The 16,590-nt window shown below is 37.9% G+C and overlaps 1 protein-coding gene across 1 annotated transcript in view; it reads right to left on the reverse strand.

Annotated features, from left to right (window-relative positions):
* Pde4d (phosphodiesterase 4D) overlaps positions 1-16,590 on the reverse strand; it is a 1,379,127-nt gene that overhangs the window by 1,092,906 nt on the left and 269,631 nt on the right. The gene's annotated exons all lie outside the window — the stretch shown is intronic.

Genomic DNA, 16,590 nt, shown 5'->3' on the forward strand with positions numbered 1-16,590 from the left:
TCTGGGCCTCATTAGTTTGAAAAGGTTGGGAAGAATGCTAGAGAGAAGCTCAGGATAGTTTGGCTATTTAGCAATAACTGCTATTTCAAAGCCCATTTCCAAGGAGTTGTCACTTTAAAATACTGACAATCCTATTACCTAACCTTTGCTTTCCACTAGACATTCAGAAGGAGAGTCTTTGTTTTGAAGAAAGAAAATTGAATAGCTACATGAGGGTGTGTTCATTTTTAATATTCCACCACATCTGGACATGACTTACATATTCATAGAATACATTTGCATATGGGTCAGAGTGCCTTTTAGGAAAGCACTTACCCTAAGGGAAAGAGAATGAGGCAGACAGGCTTGACAAAACACAAATTTCTGATGCTATAGACACTGACTGATACAGGTATGGGCTGGTGCTGATACCAGCATGTCCTTCTCTAAAGGACTTGTATTTGAGACTTAACAAAAAGGATAATAGCAACCAATGCCTAAGGAAATTGGTTTTAGTAAATTGTTTGAAAATAAGGAAGTGGTTTAAATTATACAGTGAAAATATAATTAAAATTACTAGGCACTGATGGCTCACACCTCTAACCTAGTGACTCGAGATGCTGAGATCTCTCAGTTCAAAGACAGCCTATGCAGGAATATTCTGTGAGACTCTTAGCTCTAACTGGCTACCAACAAGCCAGAAGTGGATGTGTGGCTCAAACAATAGAGTGCCAGCCTTGAGGTAAAAAGCCAAGTAAAAACATGAGGCCTTAAGTTCAAGTCCCAGGACAGAGAAAGAGAGAGAGAGAGACAGAGAGAGAGAGAGAGAGAGAGAGAGAGAGAGAGAGGTAAAACAAAATTAACTATCTAAGTAAAAAAATGGGAGAGAGAGCAGGGGACACAGCACACTCACACGAATCCACACATAAGACCATTCCCAGTAGACTGTCACTTTCCCCAAGCTTTGCACCTTGCACTGGTGCTCTCTCAAAGCTAAAAATCCTGTTTGGAACATATATGAGTAATCCTTCAAGTTTTCTTAAAATCAAAGGGAGATATTTTTAGAGAGACCAGAGGTCCCCCAGAGGTCCCCCAGCAAGGTAGAGACAGACACAGAGAAATGGAGTTTATTTTTGCTAAGAATATTGCTAGATGCAACCTGAGGACCCAAAAGGTGCATAGAACAAAGCCTTCTTCTGAGCTTAATGAAAATTCCTGCCTGATGGAAAGAGAAAAATGCACAAGCAAATGTGAGCTTCTAGGCAAATACTTTTAGTTTGAGTGTGAATGGATGTTTTTTAAAGAGAGGCAGATTTGGAGAATTGAATTAATCCTCAAAGGAAAAGTATTCAACTACTATACCTGGGGGAATTTGGTCACCTTTACAGATTAGGTATGATGTTGAATATTTTACAGGTCCTTAGGAAAAGAAGTACACAGACAGAGTATTAATTATGAATTTGCTAATCTATACCTAGAAAGAAAAAGACATCTAGATAATGTTGTGGTAAACTTAACACATTATCAGAGGAAAACTCATTAAAATATTGAATTATTCATTCAGTATGTAATGAGAACCCTTAGGGAAACCATGTGCTAGTTATTCCTAGTGAGTTAGTGACTCAATGGTTTTAAATTAACAAATCAGTCAAATTAGACAAAAAGTGGAATTGGTAAGGTTTTCTAAATTAATCAAGGTTATCACAAATTTGATTTGAAAACTCATCAAATGGGAATTAAAGACCTATAGAAATTTGAGTAGACAAGTAAGTTTAATTGGAAACTGTGCATAAGATTGGCTTTCTCAGTCTACATACCTAAGAGGTGGCCTAGGACCTACAAAACTGTACAAACTCTGGAATCAACTAGGCAATCCATTGGCATCCTGTGTTGCCTGAGGTAAGTAATGTGACCTCTCTGAGCAAAAGAGAGATCCTAATATATGTGCATTTGGAGCACAAAGAAGCAATATGTCTAAAGTAGTATCTAGGAGAATGCTTGGTACCTAAGAAATATGTAGAAATCATTACTTTTTCTACCCTTACTATTAAATGGCAACCTACAAGATAAATAAGCTTACATGTTTCTTTTTCTCCTAAAGAACTAAACTTCCACAAAGAAACAAAGAATAGAATAATACATCTCTGCAGAGGTAATGGACATCATGCAAATACTAGGATCACTCAAGGATGGTTTAGTGAAGTCTGTATAAGAAGATGTAGGAGAGTAGAGCTGGCAATACTGGGGTTTTTACCCGCTAGGCAATAGCTAAAGATCAGTGGACTGCTCAGATGAGGGAGGTTCGTGTGTGGGACGCACACTAAGCCTCAGGTGACCCTGGAAGGAAGGAGATGAAGGAAGCATGTGGCCTCACTTTCCCCTCCCTCTGATCTCCTGCCAGGATTGCCCTTTCAGTTGCCAAATGCCATGACCCTGAGGGCAAAGGAAGTTTCTGGTGAGCTTGTCACGTGTCAGCATTTCAGAACAGAAGGCCATGTAGGGTAGAACAGGTGGAAAAGGGAGACCACAGCAGAAACGGGAGAAATGCCACACAACTTTGGTCTGGGATTTAGCAAGAGGATTGTATTTTTTCTGCTACTTCATTCATCCTGAGAAAAATACCTATCGCTTATCTTTAATCCTCTCAATAACCTTGACAGCCAGACACTGTTAATGTATTATCTCTGTGGTACCAAATAGGGAATTGGTTCCAGAAAGAAAGTCAATTGCACAGCAAATAGCAGAACCAGGATTCAAACTTGATCTGTCTGGCTCTCTGATCTGCATTTTCATCCACAGTGCCCCACTGCTTTGCGACTGAAATCATGAGTTATCAACAAGGGATAATCACTGCAAATAGCAAGGTAGTGCCTGCCTACACCAAAGAACGTTTGATAAAAAGATTTACTCTCGGGGAAAGTAGTTTTCTTAGTTCCCATAAATTCCTCTCTCGGCAAAGATGATGCAATGAGACAGCAGAAAACATTTCTCCCTCTAGGTACACTAAAGGGAAAAGCAGGAAAGCAAACACTGGCATATGGGATTCCATTATGATAGGAGTTCCCCTATAAAACTTAATTAGGCAGAAGGAAGAATCCACTCTTGCAAGGAAAAATATTTCAGAAATAAAAATGAAGGGAAGGCGGGGAAGATAGGTGAGCACCTGGATAAAGTACACGCGTTTTCTGCAAGGATAAGAGACTTAAGATAGATTCTTTTTTTGGAGGGTGTGTTTATAGGGGAGAAAATGCCCTGAACTGGCCATCACAAAGAATTCACTTTTCTTTCATCACTGCGCCATATGCAGGAGCTAGGTTGTACCAAGAAAAATGCCTTCGTTTTCCCTCTGCCAGTTGCTTGCTTCAGTGTAGAGTGGAGGTAACAGCATCACTCAAGGCCACCTAACAGAGCTGAGAGCGAAAGGGAAACTGTTAAGCAGAAGAAATAAAAAGTAGCAGACCTAACATGTGACAGGTAACAAGTGGCCCATCCTGGTACATCTTGTTCCCATGGTGCCTCAGGCTCCTACTCAAATGCTTCTTCCTATAACGCCCTAGAGGGTCAGCGAAACCAAGAAAAGAGGAGGGGTGGTACATCCACAAGACATCAAGCAATCAGCACAAAGCCCAGGAAAGGAGATAATGGGAAGAGCCCCATACTATAGAAACTGCCAGCCAGGTCCCAGTGGCTCACACCTGTAATTCTAGTTACTCAGGAAACTGAGTGCTGAAGATCCTAGTTCAAAGCCAGCCCAGGGAAGTTCATGAAACTCTTATCTCTAATTAAGCACCAAAAAGCTGGAAGTGAAGCTGTGGTTCAAGTGGTAGAGCACTAGCTTTGAGCAAAAAAAAGCTCAGACACAGCACTTAGGCCCTGAGTTCAAACCCCAAGGAGCAGCACAAAATAAATATTTTTAAAGTAAAAAATATATAACTGCCCTCTGAAAGGACTCCACTTAACTCCACTTGAGACTCCCCCTCAAATAGAGCATCTCCTTAATTCCCTTCCATAGCTTTCCTCTCACTTTCAAATAAACTTACTGTTTAATTTAAACAGTTTCTTTCTTTTCATTCTTTTTAGGTAGAAAAAACAAATCCCTTCCCCTAGATGGCATCAGGCCTGTTGCAAAGATGAATTAGATAATATCACAGAAAGTTTTCTGGGAACCATAAAGTTCTCTGAAAATATAATTCTATTCATTTAAACAGAAAATGTGCCATTGGCTAATGACTCAAGAGTGAAGAAGCATTCCAATTATCCTCAAGTATCAGAAAAGCTATTGGACATGTTTTATGCAATTCAGAATTTCCTATTCTTTTCTTTTTCTCGCACAGAGTAATTCAGTTTATGTAGTGACTGTCAGAATCATAAAACCACTCAAATGTATTAATTTAAAAAGACTATTGAGCATTCGTGTGCTAGACACTGACTGAGCTACGGTATCAGATAAATATTATAGACTTAAAGGAAAAAATGGTTCAGATAGAGTTGTATATGAATGACCGAGAGATAATCAATTAGATCTGTCTGCAATTTAGTGTCCTCTCCACTTAGCTAAAAGAAAAACGTTTTCAGTGCTGGACATCAAATTAAGAACCTTTTTTTTTTTTTAAGCATAGAGCTTGGACCTAAGACCTTCCTATATTAAACCAGCACAATGCCACTGAACTATATTCTCTCATCCCCTTAATTAGACTCTAATGGAAAAATAAATAAAGCACATAAAAAAGTACCCTCTCTATAAAAGACATCCTTAACTCAACAAAAGCAAGCTCCATTTATCAAGGATTGTCCATCAAAATAAATACGGCAAAAAATTAGGAAGAAAAATATTCCCAAAAGTTAAAAGGATCACAAACAAGAGGCAATGGGCAACACATGGATCAGATTTTTCATAAGAAAACTTAAGAAAACTCAGTCTTTTCAATGTCCACTCATTTTCCCTCCTTCACACAGAAGAAAGCTAACAATAGTATCTGTCTAATGCTAGTTGTATTGGATACAACTGCAGTTGGCCTTCTGCTAAATAATGTGACCGAGAGAAAGGAAGAAAGTACCTGGAATTTTTCTTACACTCTCTAAAATTTCTGCTACTTGTTCAAAATGAGAAAGGAAACATTGGTCCAGATCTAACAATGATAACAAGTGATAATAAATACTATTTACATCAAACTCTTTTCCAGGTACTCGATTCCGTTTTTCCTTATTCTCCTGTTCCTGATAAGTAAAATCTGAGATCCAGAGAGATAATCCAGGTTGAGGGAAGCTAAGAAATCTTCTTAAGATCATAGAGAAACCTACTATTACACAGAAAATTGACTAAGGCCCCTGTACTCCATGCCAGTGCCAGCCCAGCTGATGACACTGTGCTACACACTGCTTTTCCTAAACTAGCTCCACGGGTCAGCCCAGATGTACCATAGTCCTCCCAGCTGAGGTGGCAATTTGGTTCTTAAGAAGACAGCAGGCTACTTGCAACACAAGAATGAAATCAAGTTGTAGCTTAAGAGCATCCTCTGCAAGGGGCAACTTAGAGGATGAGGGATGCATTTCCATTGTGGAGTCAAGTGATCTGTGATTTACATGTTAATCTGATTTTATCTCCCATTCCATTCCCCTATGCCATCCTTCCACTTAGACTAGTCTAGTCTGCAATCCCTGTGACTTGTTCATTTCAACCCTCTAGGCCTACAGTCATACTCTCAGATTATTCTTTTCATCTTTCCAAACTCTTTCTATTCTTCAAATTTCAGCAAAAAAAAAAAAAAAAAAAAAAAAAAAAAAAAAAGCCTCTGTGGTAATAACAGTTTTCCCTGCTGCTCCAAGTCAAACAGGTTTGAACCTTATCTGAATTCTAACTACCCAGGACATGTGGTATCTCAAAATCATTCACAATCATCTATCTTTTCCACTAATTTTATGTGTTTATTCCTTCAGATGCAAATTGAACAAGGTACTTTGTAAGATCCTTTCATTCTCCAAGTTATATGATTAGAAAATGCAAATTACTTACAATTGAAAGCAATTCATTATTGTCCTTCCACCATGATCATAGTGCTTACATAATTTTGAGCACTAAACAACCACTAAATAAAATATAGATATTAAGCATTAAATCTATAGATCTATAAGAAAAATGTTTTAATTAGTAAATTAATAATTTCAAAGTTGGAAGCAAAATGTAGAAAGTATTCAATTTCCCTATTGACCAAAGAAATAAAAAATGAAAATCTCAAGTTTTCTCTTTGTCCTGCCTACAAGTTATCTTTTTTAAAATAAAATAATGGGTTGGTATAATTTGGGGAGGGGAAGAAAACAAATTGTTTAAATAGGGATACAGGTGGACCCATTGCAACAATGAGATGTACAAGTCTTTATGTTGAAAAACAGGGGAAGGGGAAAGGGGAAGTGGGGGCGAAGGCTATTCATGGAGATGGGAGGGCAGGGATGGTAAGGGAAAAACAAAGGAGGAGGCAGCAATGCTTCATAAGAAATGTACTCATTACCTTGCTCATGTAACCGTAACCCTTCTGTAAGGTATTTTCACAATAAAAAAACTTATTAATAAAATAATGGGTAATAGCATATATATTTATGATTAAATATATATCTATGTTTCACACCCTTAAATTAACATATATATATATATTTCATATAGCACTGATAGTCTTTGAAAATGACATTAGTCTTTTTTAAGGCATTTACTTACTAGGGCCAAAAGCTTTATTTTGTCATATATTTTTACAAAATAATTCAGGAAGTAAATTGAAATGTGAAAGGTGTTTTGTATGTAAAGTCATTTTTGGCTTTGCTACTTACTTCTAATAAGGAAATAGCTAATTAAACTATGAGATCCCTCTTAATAAATGCTATGAACAAATACATATATATGCAACACATGTATATCACAATGAATTTTTAATGTTTTAATATTATTTTACTGTAAAGATGCTGTACAGAGGGGTTACAGTCACATGATTAAGGTAATGAGTACATTTCTTGTTGAGCATTGTTATCCCCTCCTTTGTTGTTCTCCTACTATTCCTTCCCTCCCCCATCACTCCCCCCTCCAAGTTGTAAAGTTCATTTCCAACATAATATCCCTTGAGTATCATTGTTGCAGTGGGTCATCTTGTGTCCTTGTTTTGGCATTTTGTTACTTCTGTTTCCCTCCCCAAATTAGATAAATGTATATACTAGATTCAGGGTACCAAAATCAAGTACAGTGACAACAGGAGATATACCATAGGGGGAAGAACATACAAAGGAAACAAAAAAAATCATACATTAAAAACAACATCATCAAAGAAAAATCTCTTGTGTCCATATCTTGATGTTCATTTTGCTTAGCATCATCTTATATGGTCATATGTACATAGCTTTTGAGCTTTTCTGCTCATCTGATAAAATTATCCTAGATGTATACTGACTATTGCAAATGAGGGGAACCATGGGACTTATATTTCTTTGGGTCTTGTTTACTTCACTTAATATGTTTTTTTTCCCAGGTCTTTCCATTTCCTAAGTAATGGGGCAGTGTCATTCTTTGTGATGGAAGCATAGAATTCATATATATTTTTTTTCTTGATATCACAATGTTTTAATTTAATGAGGAAATACTTCTGTGGTAGTAAGTGGGAAAATTCAGAACTGAAGTTGTATATGTAATATGATCCAGTAACAAATTATACACAGAAGAAAATTCGAAAGAAATATAGCAAAATATTAGTTCTTATATTTAAGTGTTGTGATATGTATAGTAAGTCCTTTAATTTAGCTAAGCATTTCTGCTTTTCAGAAATAATTTGAGAAAACAAAGAAATACAGAATCAAGAGCAGAAAGCATCTAAGTGACTATTAAAGTCAATAACCATCTCTTCATACTTCAGAGTATAAGTAAAAGTGCTAGGTTTTGTTTATAAGATTGTTCTGGGGGGTTGTCAAATTGTTTATCTGAGTACTTCAGTGAATATAAAAAAATCACTAACCATCTCTTCCCAGTTAAAATATAACTAGAAGTGCTCGTTGCTGTTTATATGATTATTCTAGGGAATTGCTAGCTTGTATGTTCATTTGTTTGTTTGTTTTTGAGTGCCCAAGGTTGCTATTTCACATGTAATGCTACACTTTGTCTTTTAAAAATCTATAGGTAGGGAATAGGCTTAGTTGGGAAAAGACAGGCAAAATTTAGTTCCTTTCTCCCTGATGCTGTTATTCCTATCCTCTGTGGAGAATCAACCAAAAGGCAATTTCCCTTTTTCTTTTGAATCTAATAAGAATGGTGACTATAAAAAAGAAGATCTTCAGGCTCCACTTTACCTAGAATATAAAATAGTTATCAAAGTCTCTCTGGGATAGTTTCTGTGAGTACAAAATGATGGAACACAGAGATGAATGCAAATAAAGAACTGAATTAGTAAGGAAGAGATGTGGACTTTATTGAACCGACAGAACTCAATCTACAAAATATTTTCTACCACTAAACATTGGAGGCGGCATGGGAGTGTTACAAGTTAGTTAGCTAGGGTCCTTTTGCTCTACTTGGATAGAAATTATGGATAGGTGAGGAGTTGCTCTTCTAGTGTTGATAGTCCTAGGCCCTTGAGTGCCTAAATCCTAGGGGATGGGTTATAAACCCAGAGGTTTACAGGCAAAGCCCTGAGAGACAGGGGGTCACAACTGCTCAAACTCTAGGTTGTTCAGGTTGAAAGCTTATTGCTATGGGTTCTCATCACCAGTGTCCCCAGCACTTAATTACTATAATCCTCTCTTTCCAGCAGCACTGACAACAAATAGCAGCCAGCAGGAGACAGCAGCAGGAAACACTTCTTAGTGAGAGAACTCTAGTACAATACCAGCCTGAGGGGCTAGGACTCCTAGGTACACAGTCACTAGATTTATAACTCTCAAGTAGCTACTATTATAGTTCTAGGACCCATATTATCTGAGACTCTTGGCCACTAAGGTTTGCCAGCTTCCTGGAACTCTTCCAGTGATCAGGACCTTCACAGCCTTTGCTCTTTCTGCAGCATTGACACTTCACCCTTTTTGCCTTCTCCCTCTACTTGTGCTCTTCCTCATTTTCACTGCTTAAGAACCACTCGGTCTCAACCTCAGCTACTTGCTGGAACTCTTCAGCTGAGGAGTGACCAGAGCTCATCATGGCTGTTACGGTTGCCACGGTTATCTCTGCCATTGCCGCCAACATCTTTGCTGCGGCTATCATTTTTTGTAGCCTTTGCTGCCAGTTCTAATATCCCCTCTATTTTCTTTGTGTTACCAGCTCAGCCTGCTCTACTAACGACAAAAATCAAAAGCAGGAAATGTACTCATTACCTTCCTCATGGAAATGTACTCATTACCTTACTCATGTAACTGTAACCCCTCTGTACAGTATTTTTACAAAAAAAAAAAAACATAAAAAGTTAAAAGTAGGCCAGAAAAGACCACTCCACAAAAGCCTTTATTGAGGCTAATGTTATAATACCAGCAGGTTTCCAAGGTTGGTATCTCACAGCTGATTCAAAAGTGAACCAAACAATCTACTTATATAGCCAGAAAGAGGATGTGACAAGGATATTTGTACAAATCATGGCAATCTTGTGTATAAATACAATGTTGAATTTTCAGTCATCACTCACCTCCTGCTGGGATACCAGGGAAAGTGCTCCTCCTCTGGCCTGAGTGAGAATAGCTCTAGGGTAATCAAGGAAAACAGTTTACCCAGTAGGTTTACACTAGCCTACTGCTTTCCAAAGGCTGGTGTGGGCTGTCTGGAGTGGTCATAAAAGGAGCATGTCTTTTTTTTTTAATGCTTATAATGGTCCTCTGAAGCAGCTACAGTATCCTCAGAATGATCATAAAGTTTCTAAAACACTCATGCTACCATAATGGCAGTCTGGCAGGTTGCCAGTAAAGTGGCTATTTTGCTAACAGTTTCTCATTCAAAGCTACCAGATCTACCAACACCTCCACAGCAGTTAAAATGGCCCAACCCAGACAGGTTTAATCATTTTTCCTAAACCATGAAAAGAGTATTTGCAATAAAGAAATAACAGAAGTTCAACAAAGGACTAACAATTTGAACAGCATTTCACATTTAGCAATGATTAATAATGTTGAACTGCCTCAGGAAGAGAAACCAGAAATATTCAGAAAACAATAAATTATCAATTGGGCTCTTGCCCTATGTCATTGTCAACACATGAAGTAGTCTTTGAAGTATTTCAGTCTCCTAATGTCTTCTTGAACATTCTATCAAAAATGGTGCTTCATCTTACTCCCTTACCCCAGATCAGTTCCCCTTACTCCTCTCTTCCCTAAGAAAATGAGGTGCTTTTCTTCCTATCTAGTCATCTTCTGCTTACTCCTATCTTTTTAAAATTATCTTTAAGTAGTAGTACAAAGGAGGTGCCATATAACAAAGCAGTATTTGAATATAATATATCTGGACCAGTGTTACCCCTTTAACCTTCTCTCCCCCTATCAACTCCTATCTTATTTTCTCTTCTCTTTCCTAACTCTGTCTCTCCCCCCTCAAGCTCTAAATATTCTCGAGAGTCTCTCCCCTCAGCAAAAGGAAATCATCTTCATAACCCTGTTATCTCTTTTCTAGATATTCTCTCTTCTTTACAAACTAAAGATTGCCTTTTAATTGTCACCACTCCCTCCTTCCAACCTTCTGTCTCTCAGCCCAATGCACTCTAGTTTTACCCCTTTTACATTTAATATTCTTTCTTTAACGATCTGAGACTTCTGTGTTACCAAATGTAACAAACTATTCACAAATTATCTGGCTGGACTTCTTTTCTATAGCATTATTTCTTCCAAAAAGTCTTTGTTTCTCTGTCTGCTGTAATATTACTCTCTGCTGGGTCTCATGCCTGATTTCTTAACTTCGCGGTAACATTATTTTTATTCTTTTTTTCAGTGTTCACCAAACATGACTATAAGTCAAAATTTTACCAAGGAAGTTTTTTTAAATGCAGATTGCTGACCTTGTACAAAATGATGAGGAAATCATCTGAGGATGAGGAAATTAGTGAGGAGAGATGCTCACTAACCTATTTTTTGACCAATTTCTCAGGTAAGAAGCACGAAGACAGCACAGCACAGAATGGCACCTTCTGTTTTATGTTATATTCACAGGAAACCCATTTGATTTTCTTTCTGTCATTGCCATACACATGCTAATAATTCAAATAAAGAGTTCATACAGTGCTGGGCTGGGAAGGTGGCTCAGTGGTAAAGTGCTTGCCTTGTATGTATGAGGACCTGGGTTCAATTCCTTAGCATCTATAAGCAGAAAAAGCCAGAAGTAGCACTGTGGCTCAAGCGGTAGAGCGCTAACCTTGAGCTGAATTGCTCAGGGACAGCACCCAGGCCCAGAGTTCAGGCCCCACAACCGACCAAAGAAAAAAAAAAGTTCATACAATGTTTTTCTAGGTTTCCGATCCATTTATTGTCCAGGTACATTCACTTAAAATGGAATCTCAATATATTATGTCCATGTTCTCATATGTTCCTTCTGTTATGGCGCCCAACCCCCTTCACCCCAGCTCTCTATGATCTTACAATCTAACCAGATTTTCCACTAAAACACTTGAATTTATGGAAGTAGATGCATGGCTCAGCTGGTAAAGTGTCATTCATGAGTGAAAGAAATGAGAAAGTGTAAGAGGAGTTGGCTTCGAGCCCCACTGTACACAGAGGCACAAAATCCCAAGTTTGTCTTATCAATCAATTAATCCATCACCAACTCTCCAACTTTTGTTTGAATGCTCCACAAATATTTCTTAGCTCTCTCCATTCATCATGAGTCTACCACCACTTACTCTCTTGCAGACCTTCATCTCCATGATGTCGGATATCTTCTAGCACAATTTGTTGTTGGTAACACTGCCTCCTTCACATCCATTCAACTACTGTTCATTACCTACACTGTAAAGTCAAATCAGTTTTCTTTCCAAAAAAGTCTGACTCACCATGTCTTGCTATCCTTGGTTCCTTGTTCAAGTGCAAGTGAACCATTTGCAATTCCCCACACACGTCATCCTCTTTCTACCTCCATGTCCTGGATCGTTTCCTTCCCATCTTGTTCTTCCCTATATGGGTGTTCCTCCTTTCTTATGTAGCTATTTCCTGTTTCAACACTCAGCTCAGGTGTCATTTCTTCCTGAAAGAATTTCTACCTTTTCCCAAGATCCCATCTTCCACTGCCAGCCTGGGTCATTTCTCCATTTCTCTTTTCTCATCATGCCTCCTGACTAGTGTCAACAGCAAATTTGCCAAATTACCTTGAAAGGGTCTATATACCTATATGCCATGGCCACAGTCACCCTGTACTTAGAAGTCCTTTGAGAGCATAATTTAATTTTTATATATACAATCACCATATAAAATATGTGTAGCAAATGTTTACTGAACTCTGCTGAATTGGACTTCTTCCCTTGACAAGAGATAGGAAAAGGAAGTACATTTTTGTGTCTAGACATCAAGAATGAATCTTTTCCTTTATAGTTTTTGCCCATATCAAGCCAGTATCCTGTTCCCTTCTCTTCTCCTAAAATGATAATAGAAATGCTTCTTGCTAATTCATTTACCAGACATTTATAGACACTTATTGCATGAAATGAACTATGTCAATGTCCAGGGATGCAAAGATAAATATGATAAAATCTCTATGAGAAGCTTGTAGTTTGGTGGAGAAAAGACACAAATAGTATAATGCGCTAAGGTCTCTGACAGCTCAGAATAGCTGCTGTGGGACCCCCAGCAGGCAGCAAGTGATTCATACACCTAATGACTTCAAAGCCTGTTCTGAGTTATTCTGCTCTTGTGAACACTTTGCTTTAAGTTATTCAAATGCTATTTCATATACTGATGATGTTCCCCAAGCAGAAGGAAAGGAACACAATAGTAGAGACTGCCAGTGCCTTTTATCTCTTGTGTTAGACCTCTGTCCTTGCAGAGGAGGTGACTAGAAAACTGGACACTCAGAAAGTATGCTTCAAATATCTATAGAATGAATAATATGCAAGCCATCACAATTACGCAAAGGAACATGAGCCACTTTTGATTTCAGCACAAATTTGTTACAAACTAATTGACATTTTAGAAAATAAAGGTACAGAATTTGGCTCCCAGCATAGCCTAATTCTTTACTTCCAAGGGTTTGGAAATGTCAAAGCACTCACTCTTTCCATTTCAACACTCACCTTGACCAATGTTTCAAGGTGGCCCAGCTGAGTGATTTAGTAGCAGACCAGTTACATTTCTTTCCAGGATTCCATGTTTTATGATATTTGCTTCTACCTTCAATAATTACAGCCCTCTAAAATACAACTATTCACTCTGTAGCCAGGGTGAAGGCCAGGTACTTCTAGCTCATCCCTTACAAATGTAGAGTCTATTTCATGATAATGTTTTGCTTTAACTTCTTGCTGCTGAGAGGAAAGTTACAACAAAAGCTTCCTTTCAACAGATTTCCTAGCCAGAGTCCTTCCCACTGCCTCATCATGCTGCCCTTCCAGGCCTGGGCAGTGGGAGGCAACTAAAGCAATTCTGTCCTCTGAATCATAAGCAGCATGGTGCCTCGTCTGCTGACCTGAGGCCTAATATAGAAGGAATCTCGGGGATGTGTCATCACCAGCTAAGCTATAACAGATCCATTGAAAAGTCTTGGGATAAAAATCCTTGAGTCACCAAGAAGGAACGCAAAATGGTATCAAGATGTGACTCTATACAGTGTCTGGTACAAGTTGCTCCCTACTCCAAGCAAAGTGGAGTTTATGGAGGTATTGAGGTTGGTCACATTTACCGGATTTTCTGTTGCATATCGGATCAAATCCTGCCTATTTGAATTCTCTGAAATTTGGGAAGTGGTACTGCAGTATTCAATGGAAGCTGTGGGATGTATGCTCCGACAGTTGTCTACAAGTCAGACATCAGTCATAGTCAGCACTTCCTCTGTAAGATCAGCTCATTTCTGAAAGATAAGCTATTTCACTTCTCCCACGGAAATAAGATGAACATGATAAGAGATTGACAGTTGATAGATTATAGATGAGTAGACTAATAGAGCTAAGAGAGAGTGTGACAGAGACATTGAGAAAAAGAATGCTTGACAATTCAATTCACATGTAGCCATAGAAGCAAAGTTATCTCTAAATAATTCCTAGCATTACATTGTTTAAAAGCTCATTCCAACATACCCTTAGTTGCCTCCATTTACAGATCAACAATGAATTCTAATTTTTTTTTTACAACATGTACATTGTGAATGATTTCCTTAAGGAAAAGGGCATCTGAATTCACTTAAGATATAATGAGACTATCAGTTTTGATTATCTGGGACACAATGAGAATCTGAAGAATAGTAAAAATAAAAGGGCCAGGGGGAGTTGGTAGCATACCATGCAGATATTACTTAAGGCAGGAGCAGAAACATTGACCTAATGAGGCTTACACAAAGCAAGTTCTATCCAAGCAGCAAGTAACTCAGAAAGAACCCTTAAGCTCTCATTTCTCTCTGATCAACAATTGTTACAGAAGGAGTCATTGCTTGCAGACTTCACAAACAGAAGATAAACAAGGCATGAAAGGAAGAAATTCAATGTTAATTAAAAGAAACATAAACAAAAAAAAATAATACAACTAAGAAGCTAAAGACTGTGACTAGAAACCCAAGCATATCAATTCTGTCTCTTAGGAGGCAACAACCCCATTGGCATTCTTGCCAAGGGAATGAGCCACTGTGCGAAAGACATTAATAATCAAACAGACAGAAACTCACAGACCCTCTTAGTTCTATTTGGAAACAAAAGAAGTAAAAGATTTTTTTTACCACTTTTAAAAAGGACACATCTATTTATTTAAGAGACTGTAAAATGAATTTATAGTGCAGGAATCCCAGAGATATTTGAAGGCATCTTATATTTGGGCATATGTTTGAGTTTTTACAGAAGCAATAATTGTGTCATCAGACCATTTAAAACAGAAAAATTGTCTTTGTAACTTTCAGGTTTGTCACAGGTAATCCTGGATTTTTTTGTACATTTTTATTGTAAAAATACTGTACAGAGAGTTTGCAGTTACATGAGCAAGGTAATGAGTACATTTCCTATCAAGCATTGTTGCCTCCTCCTTTGTTTTTCCCCTACCATCCCTTCCCTCCCACCTCCTCAGCTACCCCCCCCACCAAAGTTGTAAAGTTCATTTAACCAATGGTAAAAAGCAGGTTTTGAAGATGTTAAAAATAAAATTACAGGTTGAATTGAACAAAGTCTTGGGGGTTTTCTTTTCAAGGGTTTCATTTTGATAATTCATTAGGGGCAAGAAAGCTAGTCACCAACCAATGTTTTTCAAAGTAAGCCCTAAAGAGGGAGAGGGGTCAAACACATGTGAAATATTGAACTTGAGAAAAAAATACAAAGAAGAGAAAAATTAATTCAATATATATGATGAATTTGGAAATCAATCACAGTTGGAGTCAAGTTCTGTTTTGGCCATTTTCTGATTTTGTGGTCTTGAGGAATTTTTGGTCAACATAAATATAAATAATTAAATCTATTATATATAGACTATCTAGACTCAATGTTGTCACCACATACCAAGCACTGTAGTCAGCTCAAAGAAAGTGCTCTTTAAATGTTAGCTTCGTGTTGCTCTGTCCTTTGGAGCATTGTTCACACTAAAGGTCTCAGTGAGCTCTAGGAATCAAAGAAAACTATTATTTTAATTAATTCTTTAAACCGGAGGATGGAAGAACACAAAATTCACTGTACAACCTATTGGTAACAGAGTTAGGCACCTTGAAATCTGACAATCTCTCAATTTAGAGTCAGCAAGGATTGAGTCTTTTAGACTTGGATTTCATTAATGTTACAAATCTGTTTCATTAAAATCCCACTGTCACCAAAGGAGAGGTGCCATTCTCATTATCCCCACACTCAAGTGTAGAGCAAGACCTAATCTTCAGCTTCCATGCCTAGATCTAAGCTTTTGTACAGCTATCAGTAGGGTCAAATGGGCATTTCTAGTCTTCCATCTGCAGGTTTAGAAATCTTTCTCACTCTGATGCACTTTTCTTCAAGGACTCATTGAATAGCCTCAGAATGAATCCGATCACTTTTTCAGCTAAACTTAATTGTAACACACACTCTTAACTGCCAGCTCCAAAGAGCCATCCAGTTTCTCAGCCAATTTAAAAGGCTCTAAGCCTTTTAAAGACCAGTGGAAGGATATGACACACAGAAGAAACCTCACCATGATCCCACGATTATCCCACAGCAGTTCAAATCTCAGCGGCTTGAATTGGAGCCTGTGCTAAGTCCTTGCCATTCATGTGGTCCCCATCTGGAACATGAAATTAGACTGTTCCCTCTCCATTCATAATGATGATAAGGGATAGATGTACTAATAGATGAGTAGCTTGCAGAAAATGGAAAATGGCAGTTATATTTTCCTAAGGATGTGACTACATTTTATCACCCAATGGTTTATTTTCTCAATTTTTCCAAAAGACTGATATCACATGGGAAACTAGACTTTTCTCTCAGGGGGAAAAAAAACTTGTTTAGTTCACTGAAGATGTAATGTAAAAGTTAAAGC

Source organism: Dipodomys merriami, unplaced genomic scaffold (assembly GCF_024711535.1).
Source record: "Dipodomys merriami isolate MVZ:Mamm:240054 unplaced genomic scaffold, mDipMer1.0.p SCAF_30, whole genome shotgun sequence".
In the NCBI taxonomy this organism is placed as follows: Eukaryota; Metazoa; Chordata; class Mammalia; order Rodentia; family Heteromyidae; genus Dipodomys; species Dipodomys merriami.